Source organism: Gasterosteus aculeatus, chromosome 2, assembly GCF_964276395.1.
Source record: "Gasterosteus aculeatus chromosome 2, fGasAcu3.hap1.1, whole genome shotgun sequence".
Lineage (NCBI taxonomy): Eukaryota > Metazoa > Chordata > Actinopteri > Perciformes > Gasterosteidae > Gasterosteus > Gasterosteus aculeatus.
The window spans coordinates 21,884,843-21,892,391 of NC_135689.1; the positions used below are offsets into that span (position 1 = coordinate 21,884,843).

A 7,549-nucleotide genomic window follows, 5' to 3' on the forward strand; every position below is an offset into this window, starting at 1 on the left:
GGACATACAGTTGCTTACGGCCATACCTCTCTGGCTCCGCCTGATCTCGTCTGATCTCAGAAGCTAAGCAGAGTAGGGCCTGGTTAGTACTTGGATGGAAGACCGCCTGGGAATCCCAGGTGCTGTAAGCTTTTTCATTTCGATCTGTAAAAGACACAGAGAAGGCCTTAGAAAGTGACTCCATTTCATTGTCAAAACTACAAAACCTTTGACACATTTTAAAAGATTAGGAAGAGGACATACAGTTGCTTACGGCCATACCTCTCTGGCTCCGCCTGATCTCGTCTGATCTCAGAAGCTAAGCAGAGTAGGGCCTGGTTAGTACTTGGATGGAAGACCGCCTGGGAATCCCAGGTGCCGTAAGCTTTTTCATTTCTCTCTCTGGAAGAAATCGAGAAGGCCTTAGAAAGTGACTCCTTTTTCATTATCAAAACTCCAAAACCTTTGACACATTTTAAAAGATTAGGAAGAGGACATACAGTTGCTTACGGCCATACCTCTCTGGCTCCGCCTGATCTCGTCTGATCTCAGAAGCTAAGCAGAGTAGGGCCTGGTTAGTACTTGGATGGAAGACCGCCTGGGAATCCCAGGTGCTGTAAGCTTTTTCATTTCGATCTGTAAAAGACACAGAGAAGGCCTGAGAAAGTGACTCCATTTCATTGTCAAAACTACAAAACCTTTGACACATTTTAAAAGATTAGGAAGAGGACATACAGTTGCTTACGGCCATACCTCTCTGGCTCCGCCTGATCTCGTCAGATCTCAGAAGCTAAGCAGAGTAGGGCCTGGTTAGTACTTGGATGGAAGACCGCCTGGGAATCCCAGGTGCTGTAAGCTTTTTCATTTCGATCTGTAAAAGACACAGAGAAGGCCTTAGAAAGTGACTCCATTTCTTTGTCAAAACTACAAAACCTTTGACACATTTTAAAAGATTAGGAAGAGGACATACAGTTGCTTACGGCCATACCTCTCTGGCTCCGCCTGATCTCGTCTGATCTCAGAAGCTAAGCAGAGTAGGGCCTGGTTAGTACTTGGATGGAAGACCGCCTGGGAATCCCAGGTGCTGTAAGCTTTTTCATTTCGATCTGTAAAAGACACAGAGAAGGCCTTAGAAAGTGACTCCATTTCATTGTCAAAACTACAAAACCTTTGACACATTTTAAAAGATTAGGAAGAGGACATACAGTTGCTTACGGCCATACCTCTCTGGCTCCGCCTGATCTCGTCAGATCTCAGAAGCTAAGCAGAGTAGGGCCTGGTTAGTACTTGGATGGAAGACCGCCTGGGAATCCCAGGTGCTGTAAGCTTTTTCATTTCTCTCTCTGGAAGAAATCGAGAAGGCATTAGAAAGTGACTCCTTTTTCATTATCAAAACTCCAAAACCTTTGACACATTTTAAAAGATTAGGAAGAGGACATACAGTTGCTTACGGCCATACCTCTCTGGCTCCGCCTGATCTCGTCTGATCTCAGAAGCTAAGCAGAGTAGGGCCTGGTTAGTACTTGGATGGAAGACCGCCTGGGAATCCCAGGTGCTGTAAGCTTTTTCATTTCGATCTGTAAAAGACACAGAGAAGGCCTTAGAAAGTGACTCCATTTAATTGTCAAAACTACAAAACCTTTGACACATTTTAAAAGATTAGGTAGAGGACATACAGTTGCTTACGGCCATACCTCTCTGGCTCCGCCTGATCTCGTCAGATCTCAGAAGCTAAGCAGAGTAGGGCCTGGTTAGTACTTGGATGGAAGACCGCCTGGGAATCCCAGGTGCCGTAAGATTTTTCATTTCTCTCTCTGGAAGAAATCGAGAAGGCATTAGAAAGTGACTCCTTTTTCATTATCAAAACTCCAAAACCTTTGACACATTTTAAAAGATTAGGAAGAGGACATACAGTTGCTTACGGCCATATCTCTCTGGCTCCGCCTGATCTTGTCTGATCTCAGAAGCTAAGCAGAGTAGGGCCTGGTTAGTACTTGGATGGAAGACCGCCTGGGAATCCCAGGTGCTGTAAGCTTTTTTATTTCGATCTGTAAAAGACACAGAGAAGAACTTAGAAAGTGACTCCATTTCATTGTCAAAACTCCAAAACCTTTGACACATTTTAAAAGATTAGGTAGAGGACATAAAGTTGCTTACGGCCATACCTCTCTGGCTCCGCCTGATCTCGTCAGATCTCAGAAGCTAAGCAGAGTAGGGCCTGGTTAGTACTTGGATGGAAGACCGCCTGGGAATCCCAGGTGCTGTAAGCTTTTTCATTTCGATCTGTAAAAGACACAGAGAAGGCCTTAGAAAGTGACTGCATTTAATTGTCAAAACTACAAAACCTTTGACACATTTTAAAAGATTAGGTAGAGGACATACAGTTGCTTACGGCCATACCTCTCTGGCTCCGCCTGATCTCGTCTGATCTCAGAAGCTAAGCAGAGTAGGGCCTGGTTAGTACTTGGATGGAAGACCGCCTGGGAATCCCAGGTGCCGTAAGCTTTTTCATTTCTATCTGTAAAAGACACAGAGAAGGCCTTAGAAAGTGACTCCATTTCATTGTCAAAACTACAAAACCTTTGACACATTTTAAAAGATTAGGTAGAGGACATACAGTTGCTTACGGCCATACCTCTCTGGCTCCGCCTGATCTCGTCTGATCTCAGAAGCTAAGCAGAGTAGGGCCTGGTTAGTACTTGGATGGAAGACCGCCTGGGAATCCCAGGTGCCGTAAGCTTTTTCATTTCTCTCTCTGGAAGAAATCGAGAAGGCATTAGAAAGTGACTCCTTTTTCATTATCAAAACTCCAAAACCTTTGACACATTTTAAAAGATTAGGAAGAGGACATACAGTTGCTTACGGCCATACCTCTCTGGCTCCGCCTGATCTCGTCTGATCTCAGAAGCTAAGCAGAGTAGGGCCTGGTTAGTACTTGGATGGAAGACCGCCTGGGAATCCCAGGTGCTGTAAGCTTTTTCATTTCGATCTGTAAAAGACACAGAGAAGGCCTTAGAAAGTGACTCCTTTTTCATTATCAAAACTCCAAAACCTTTGACACATTTTAAAAGATTAGGTAGAGGACATACAGTTGCTTACGGCCATACCTCTCTGGCTCCGCCTGATCTCGTCAGATCTCAGAAGCTAAGCAGAGTAGGGCCTGGTTAGTACTTGGATGGAAGACCGCCTGGGAATCCCAGGTGCCGTAAGCTTTTTCATTTCTCTCTCTGGAAGAAATCGAGAAGGCATTAGAAAGTGACTCCTTTTTCATTATCAAAACTCCAAAACCTTAGACACATTTTAAAAGATTAGGAAGAGGACATACAGTTGCTTACGGCCATACCTCTCTGGCTCTGCCTGATCTCGTCTGATCTCAGAAGCTAAGCAGAGTAGGGCCTGGTTAGTACTTGGATGGAAGACCGCCTGGGAATCCCAGGTGCTGTAAGCTTTTTCATTTCGATCTGTAAAAGACACAGAGAAGGCCTTAGAAAGTGACTCCATTTCTTTGTCAAAACTACAAAACCTTTGACACATTTTAAAAGATTAGGAAGAGGACATACAGTTGCTTACGGCCATACCTCTCTGGCTCCGCCTGATCTCGTCTGATCTCAGAAGCTAAGCAGAGTAGGGCCTGGTTAGTACTTGGATGGAAGACCGCCTGGGAATCCCAGGTGCTGTAAGCTTTTTTATTTCGATCTGTAAAAGACACAGAGAAGAACTTAGAAAGTGACTCCATTTCATTGTCAAAACTCCAAAACCTTTGACACATTTTAAAAGATTAGGTAGAGGACATACAGTTGCTTACGGCCATACCTCTCTGGCTCCGCCTGATCTCGTCAGATCTCAGAAGCTAAGCAGAGTAGGGCCTGGTTAGTACTTGGATGGAAGACCGCCTGGGAATCCCAGGTGCTGTAAGCTTTTTCATTTCGATCTGTAAAAGACACAGAGAAGGCCTTAGAAAGTGACTCCATTTCATTGTCAAAACTACAAAACCTTTGACACATTTTAAAAGATTAGGAAGAGGACATACAGTTGCTTACGGCCATACCTCTCTGGCTCCGCCTGATCTCGTCTGATCTCAGAAGCTAAGCAGAGTAGGGCCTGGTTAGTACTTGGATGGAAGACAGCCTGGGAATCCCAGGTGCCGTAAGCTTTTTCATTTCTCTCTCTGGAAGAAATCGAGAAGGCATTAGAAAGTGACTCCTTTTTCATTATCAAAACTCCAAAACCTTTGACACATTTTAAAAGATTAGGAAGAGGACATACAGTTGCTTACGGCCATACCTCTCTGGCTCCGCCTGATCTCGTCTGATCTCAGAAGCTAAGCAGAGTAGGGCCTGGTTAGTACTTGGATGGAAGACCGCCTGGGAATCCCAGGTGCCGTAAGCTTTTTCATTTCTCTCTCTGGAAGAAATCGAGAAGGCATTAGAAAGTGACTCCTTTTTCATTATCAAAACTCCAAAACCTTTGACACATTTTAAAAGATTAGGAAGAGGACATACAGTTGCTTACGGCCATACCTCTCTGGCTCCGCCTGATCTCGTCTGATCTCAGAAGCTAAGCAGAGTAGGGCCTGGTTAGTACTTGGATGGAAGACCGCCTGGGAATCCCAGGTGCTGTAAGCTTTTTCATTTCGATCTGTAAAAGACACAGAGAAGGCCTTAGAAAGTGACTCCATTTCATTGTCAAAACTACAAAACCTTTGACACATTTTAAAAGATTAGGAAGAGGACATACAGTTGCTTACGGCCATACCTCTCTGGCTCCGCCTGATCTCGTCAGATCTCAGAAGCTAAGCAGAGTAGGGCCTGGTTAGTACTTGGATGGAAGACCGCCTGGGAATCCCAGGTGCCGTAAGCTTTTTCATTTTTCTCTCTGGAAGAAATCGAGAAGGCCTTAGAAAGTGACTCCTTTTTCATTATCAAAACTCCAAAACCTTTGACACATTTTAAAAGATTAGGAAGAGGACATACAGTTGCTTACGGCCATACCTCTCTGGCTCTGCCTGATCTCGTCTGATCTCAGAAGCTAAGCAGAGTAGGGCCTGGTTAGTACTTGGATGGAAGACCGCCTGGGAATCCCAGGTGCCGTAAGCTTTTTCATTTCTCTCTCTGGAAGAAATCGAGAAGGCATTAGAAAGTGACTCCTTTTTCATTATCAAAACTCCAAAACCTTTGAAACATTTTAAAAGATTAGGAAGAGGACATACAGTTGCTTACGGCCATACCTCTCTGGCTCCGCCTGATCTCGTCTGATCTCAGAAGCTAAGCAGAGTAGGGCCTGGTTAGTACTTGGATGGAAGACCGCCTGGGAATCCCAGGTGCTGTAAGCTTTTTCATTTCGATCTGTAAAAGACACAGAGAAGGCCTTAGAAAGTGACTCCATTTCATTGTCAAAACTACAAAACCTTTGACACATTTTAAAAGATTAGGAAGAGGACATACAGTTGCTTACGGCCATACCTCTCTGGCTCCGCCTGATCTCGTCAGATCTCAGAAGCTAAGCAGAGTAGGGCCTGGTTAGTACTTGGATGGAAGACCGCCTGGGAATCCCAGGTGCCGTAAGCTTTTTCATTTTTCTCTCTGGAAGAAATCGAGAAGGCCTTAGAAAGTGACTCCTTTTTCATTATCAAAACTCCAAAACCTTTGACACATTTTAAAAGATTAGGAAGAGGACATACAGTTGCTTACGGCCATACCTCTCTGGCTCTGCCTGATCTCGTCTGATCTCAGAAGCTAAGCAGAGTAGGGCCTGGTTAGTACTTGGATGGAAGACCGCCTGGGAATCCCAGGTGCTGTAAGCTTTTTCATTTCGATCTGTAAAAGACACAGAGAAGGCCTTAGAAAGTGACTCCATTTCATTGTCAAAACTACAAAACCTTTGACACATTTTAAAAGATTAGGAAGAGGACATACAGTTGCTTACGGCCATACCTCTCTGGCTCCGCCTGATCTCGTCTGATCTCAGAAGCTAAGCAGAGTAGGGCCTGGTTAGTACTTGGATGGAAGACCGCCTGGGAATCCCAGGTGCCGTAAGCTTTTTCATTTCTCTCTCTGGAAGAAATCGAGAAGGCCTTAGAAAGTGACTCCTTTTTCATTATCAAAACTCCAAAACCTTTGACACATTTTAAAAGATTAGGAAGAGGACATACAGTTGCTTACGGCCATACCTCTCTGGCTCCGCCTGATCTCGTCTGATCTCAGAAGCTAAGCAGAGTAGGGCCTGGTTAGTACTTGGATGGAAGACCGCCTGGGAATCCCAGGTGCTGTAAGCTTTTTTATTTCGATCTGTAAAAGACACAGAGAAGAACTTAGAAAGTGACTCCATTTCATTGTCAAAACTCCAAAACCTTTGACACATTTTAAAAGATTAGGTAGAGGACATACAGTTGCTTACGGCCATACCTCTCTGGCTCCGCCTGATCTCGTCAGATCTCAGAAGCTAAGCAGAGTAGGGCCTGGTTAGTACTTGGATGGAAGACCGCCTGGGAATCCCAGGTGCTGTAAGCTTTTTCATTTCGATCTGTAAAAGACACAGAGAAGGCCTTAGAAAGTGACTCCATTTAATTGTCAAAACTACAAAACCTTTGACACATTTTAAAAGATTAGGTAGAGGACATACAGTTGCTTACGGCCATACCTCTCTGGCTCCGCCTGATCTCGTCTGATCTCAGAAGCTAAGCAGAGTAGGGCCTGGTTAGTACTTGGATGGAAGACCGCCTGGGAATCCCAGGTGCTGTAAGCTTTTTCATTTCGATCTGTAAAAGACACAGAGAAGGCCTTAGAAAGTGACTCCATTTCATTGTCAAAACTACAAAACCTTTGACACATTTTAAAAGATTAGGAAGAGGACATACAGTTGCTTACGGCCATACCTCTCTGGCTCCGCCTGATCTCGTCTGATCTCAGAAGCTAAGCAGAGTAGGGCCTGGTTAGTACTTGGATGGAAGACCGCCTGGGAATCCCAGGTGCTGTAAGCTTTTTCATTTCGATCTGTAAAAGACACAGAGAAGGCCTTAGAAAGTGACTCCATTTCATTGTCAAAACTACAAAACCTTTGACACATTTTAAAAGATTAGGAAGAGGACATACAGTTGCTTACGGCCATACCTCTCTGGCTCCGCCTGATCTCGTCTGATCTCAGAAGCTAAGCAGAGTAGGGCCTGGTTAGTACTTGGATGGAAGACCGCCTGGGAATCCCAGGTGCTGTAAGCTTTTTCATTTCGATCTGTAAAAGACACAGAGAAGGCCTTAGAAAGTGACTCCTTTTTCATTATCAAAACTCCAAAACCTTTGACACATTTTAAAAGATTAGGTAGAGGACATACAGTTGCTTACGGCCATACCTCTCTGGCTCCGCCTGATCTCGTCAGATCTCAGAAGCTAAGCAGAGTAGGGCCTGGTTAGTACTTGGATGGAAGACCGCCTGGGAATCCCAGGTGCCGTAAGCTTTTTCATTTCTCTCTCTGGAAGAAATCGAGAAGGCATTAGAAAGTGACTCCTTTTTCATTATCAAAACTCCAAAACCTTAGACACATTTTAAAAGATTAGGAAGAGGACATACAGTTGCT

At 44.5% G+C, this 7,549-nt stretch overlaps 32 non-coding genes across 32 annotated transcripts; all 32 read left to right on the forward strand.

The window, feature by feature from the left end:
* The first annotated feature begins 12 nt into the window (after positions 1–12).
* Positions 13–131, forward strand: LOC144395578 (5S ribosomal RNA). The gene has a single exon (XR_013457713.1). It is a non-coding gene; the product is annotated as a 5S ribosomal RNA (ribosomal RNA).
* Positions 132–247: 116 nt separating this feature from the next.
* On the forward strand, positions 248–366 carry LOC144401365 (5S ribosomal RNA). The gene has a single exon (XR_013463300.1). It is a non-coding gene; the product is annotated as a 5S ribosomal RNA (ribosomal RNA).
* A 117-nt stretch (positions 367–483) lies between these two features.
* On the forward strand, positions 484–602 carry LOC144395579 (5S ribosomal RNA). The gene has a single exon (XR_013457714.1). It is a non-coding gene; the product is annotated as a 5S ribosomal RNA (ribosomal RNA).
* A 116-nt stretch (positions 603–718) lies between these two features.
* LOC144389588 (5S ribosomal RNA) lies at positions 719–837 on the forward strand. Its single transcript, XR_013453718.1, has one exon. It is a non-coding gene; the product is annotated as a 5S ribosomal RNA (ribosomal RNA).
* A 116-nt stretch (positions 838–953) lies between these two features.
* LOC144395580 (5S ribosomal RNA) lies at positions 954–1,072 on the forward strand. The gene has a single exon (XR_013457715.1). It is a non-coding gene; the product is annotated as a 5S ribosomal RNA (ribosomal RNA).
* A 116-nt stretch (positions 1,073–1,188) lies between these two features.
* On the forward strand, positions 1,189–1,307 carry LOC144389591 (5S ribosomal RNA). The gene has a single exon (XR_013453721.1). It is a non-coding gene; the product is annotated as a 5S ribosomal RNA (ribosomal RNA).
* A 117-nt stretch (positions 1,308–1,424) lies between these two features.
* On the forward strand, positions 1,425–1,543 carry LOC144395581 (5S ribosomal RNA). The gene has a single exon (XR_013457716.1). It is a non-coding gene; the product is annotated as a 5S ribosomal RNA (ribosomal RNA).
* A 116-nt stretch (positions 1,544–1,659) lies between these two features.
* Positions 1,660–1,778, forward strand: LOC144398294 (5S ribosomal RNA). Its single transcript, XR_013460441.1, has one exon. It is a non-coding gene; the product is annotated as a 5S ribosomal RNA (ribosomal RNA).
* Positions 1,779–1,895: 117 nt separating this feature from the next.
* Positions 1,896–2,014, forward strand: LOC144399549 (5S ribosomal RNA). Its single transcript, XR_013461695.1, has one exon. It is a non-coding gene; the product is annotated as a 5S ribosomal RNA (ribosomal RNA).
* Positions 2,015–2,130: 116 nt separating this feature from the next.
* Positions 2,131–2,249, forward strand: LOC144389592 (5S ribosomal RNA). The gene has a single exon (XR_013453722.1). It is a non-coding gene; the product is annotated as a 5S ribosomal RNA (ribosomal RNA).
* Positions 2,250–2,365: 116 nt separating this feature from the next.
* On the forward strand, positions 2,366–2,484 carry LOC144401366 (5S ribosomal RNA). Its single transcript, XR_013463301.1, has one exon. It is a non-coding gene; the product is annotated as a 5S ribosomal RNA (ribosomal RNA).
* A 116-nt stretch (positions 2,485–2,600) lies between these two features.
* On the forward strand, positions 2,601–2,719 carry LOC144401367 (5S ribosomal RNA). Its single transcript, XR_013463302.1, has one exon. It is a non-coding gene; the product is annotated as a 5S ribosomal RNA (ribosomal RNA).
* A 117-nt stretch (positions 2,720–2,836) lies between these two features.
* On the forward strand, positions 2,837–2,955 carry LOC144395582 (5S ribosomal RNA). The gene has a single exon (XR_013457717.1). It is a non-coding gene; the product is annotated as a 5S ribosomal RNA (ribosomal RNA).
* A 117-nt stretch (positions 2,956–3,072) lies between these two features.
* On the forward strand, positions 3,073–3,191 carry LOC144402476 (5S ribosomal RNA). The gene has a single exon (XR_013464412.1). It is a non-coding gene; the product is annotated as a 5S ribosomal RNA (ribosomal RNA).
* A 117-nt stretch (positions 3,192–3,308) lies between these two features.
* On the forward strand, positions 3,309–3,427 carry LOC144397926 (5S ribosomal RNA). Its single transcript, XR_013460073.1, has one exon. It is a non-coding gene; the product is annotated as a 5S ribosomal RNA (ribosomal RNA).
* A 116-nt stretch (positions 3,428–3,543) lies between these two features.
* On the forward strand, positions 3,544–3,662 carry LOC144395583 (5S ribosomal RNA). Its single transcript, XR_013457718.1, has one exon. It is a non-coding gene; the product is annotated as a 5S ribosomal RNA (ribosomal RNA).
* A 116-nt stretch (positions 3,663–3,778) lies between these two features.
* LOC144389593 (5S ribosomal RNA) lies at positions 3,779–3,897 on the forward strand. Its single transcript, XR_013453725.1, has one exon. It is a non-coding gene; the product is annotated as a 5S ribosomal RNA (ribosomal RNA).
* A 116-nt stretch (positions 3,898–4,013) lies between these two features.
* LOC144399371 (5S ribosomal RNA) lies at positions 4,014–4,132 on the forward strand. The gene has a single exon (XR_013461516.1). It is a non-coding gene; the product is annotated as a 5S ribosomal RNA (ribosomal RNA).
* A 117-nt stretch (positions 4,133–4,249) lies between these two features.
* On the forward strand, positions 4,250–4,368 carry LOC144401368 (5S ribosomal RNA). The gene has a single exon (XR_013463303.1). It is a non-coding gene; the product is annotated as a 5S ribosomal RNA (ribosomal RNA).
* Positions 4,369–4,485: 117 nt separating this feature from the next.
* Positions 4,486–4,604, forward strand: LOC144395584 (5S ribosomal RNA). The gene has a single exon (XR_013457719.1). It is a non-coding gene; the product is annotated as a 5S ribosomal RNA (ribosomal RNA).
* A 116-nt stretch (positions 4,605–4,720) lies between these two features.
* Positions 4,721–4,839, forward strand: LOC144402487 (5S ribosomal RNA). Its single transcript, XR_013464423.1, has one exon. It is a non-coding gene; the product is annotated as a 5S ribosomal RNA (ribosomal RNA).
* A 117-nt stretch (positions 4,840–4,956) lies between these two features.
* On the forward strand, positions 4,957–5,075 carry LOC144397326 (5S ribosomal RNA). The gene has a single exon (XR_013459472.1). It is a non-coding gene; the product is annotated as a 5S ribosomal RNA (ribosomal RNA).
* Positions 5,076–5,192: 117 nt separating this feature from the next.
* LOC144395585 (5S ribosomal RNA) lies at positions 5,193–5,311 on the forward strand. Its single transcript, XR_013457720.1, has one exon. It is a non-coding gene; the product is annotated as a 5S ribosomal RNA (ribosomal RNA).
* Positions 5,312–5,427: 116 nt separating this feature from the next.
* LOC144402498 (5S ribosomal RNA) lies at positions 5,428–5,546 on the forward strand. The gene has a single exon (XR_013464434.1). It is a non-coding gene; the product is annotated as a 5S ribosomal RNA (ribosomal RNA).
* Positions 5,547–5,663: 117 nt separating this feature from the next.
* Positions 5,664–5,782, forward strand: LOC144397927 (5S ribosomal RNA). The gene has a single exon (XR_013460074.1). It is a non-coding gene; the product is annotated as a 5S ribosomal RNA (ribosomal RNA).
* Positions 5,783–5,898: 116 nt separating this feature from the next.
* On the forward strand, positions 5,899–6,017 carry LOC144401370 (5S ribosomal RNA). The gene has a single exon (XR_013463305.1). It is a non-coding gene; the product is annotated as a 5S ribosomal RNA (ribosomal RNA).
* A 117-nt stretch (positions 6,018–6,134) lies between these two features.
* On the forward strand, positions 6,135–6,253 carry LOC144395587 (5S ribosomal RNA). The gene has a single exon (XR_013457722.1). It is a non-coding gene; the product is annotated as a 5S ribosomal RNA (ribosomal RNA).
* A 116-nt stretch (positions 6,254–6,369) lies between these two features.
* On the forward strand, positions 6,370–6,488 carry LOC144389594 (5S ribosomal RNA). Its single transcript, XR_013453726.1, has one exon. It is a non-coding gene; the product is annotated as a 5S ribosomal RNA (ribosomal RNA).
* A 116-nt stretch (positions 6,489–6,604) lies between these two features.
* On the forward strand, positions 6,605–6,723 carry LOC144395588 (5S ribosomal RNA). Its single transcript, XR_013457723.1, has one exon. It is a non-coding gene; the product is annotated as a 5S ribosomal RNA (ribosomal RNA).
* A 116-nt stretch (positions 6,724–6,839) lies between these two features.
* Positions 6,840–6,958, forward strand: LOC144395589 (5S ribosomal RNA). Its single transcript, XR_013457724.1, has one exon. It is a non-coding gene; the product is annotated as a 5S ribosomal RNA (ribosomal RNA).
* A 116-nt stretch (positions 6,959–7,074) lies between these two features.
* On the forward strand, positions 7,075–7,193 carry LOC144395590 (5S ribosomal RNA). The gene has a single exon (XR_013457725.1). It is a non-coding gene; the product is annotated as a 5S ribosomal RNA (ribosomal RNA).
* Positions 7,194–7,310: 117 nt separating this feature from the next.
* LOC144402509 (5S ribosomal RNA) lies at positions 7,311–7,429 on the forward strand. Its single transcript, XR_013464445.1, has one exon. It is a non-coding gene; the product is annotated as a 5S ribosomal RNA (ribosomal RNA).
* The last annotated feature ends 120 nt before the right edge of the window (positions 7,430–7,549 follow it).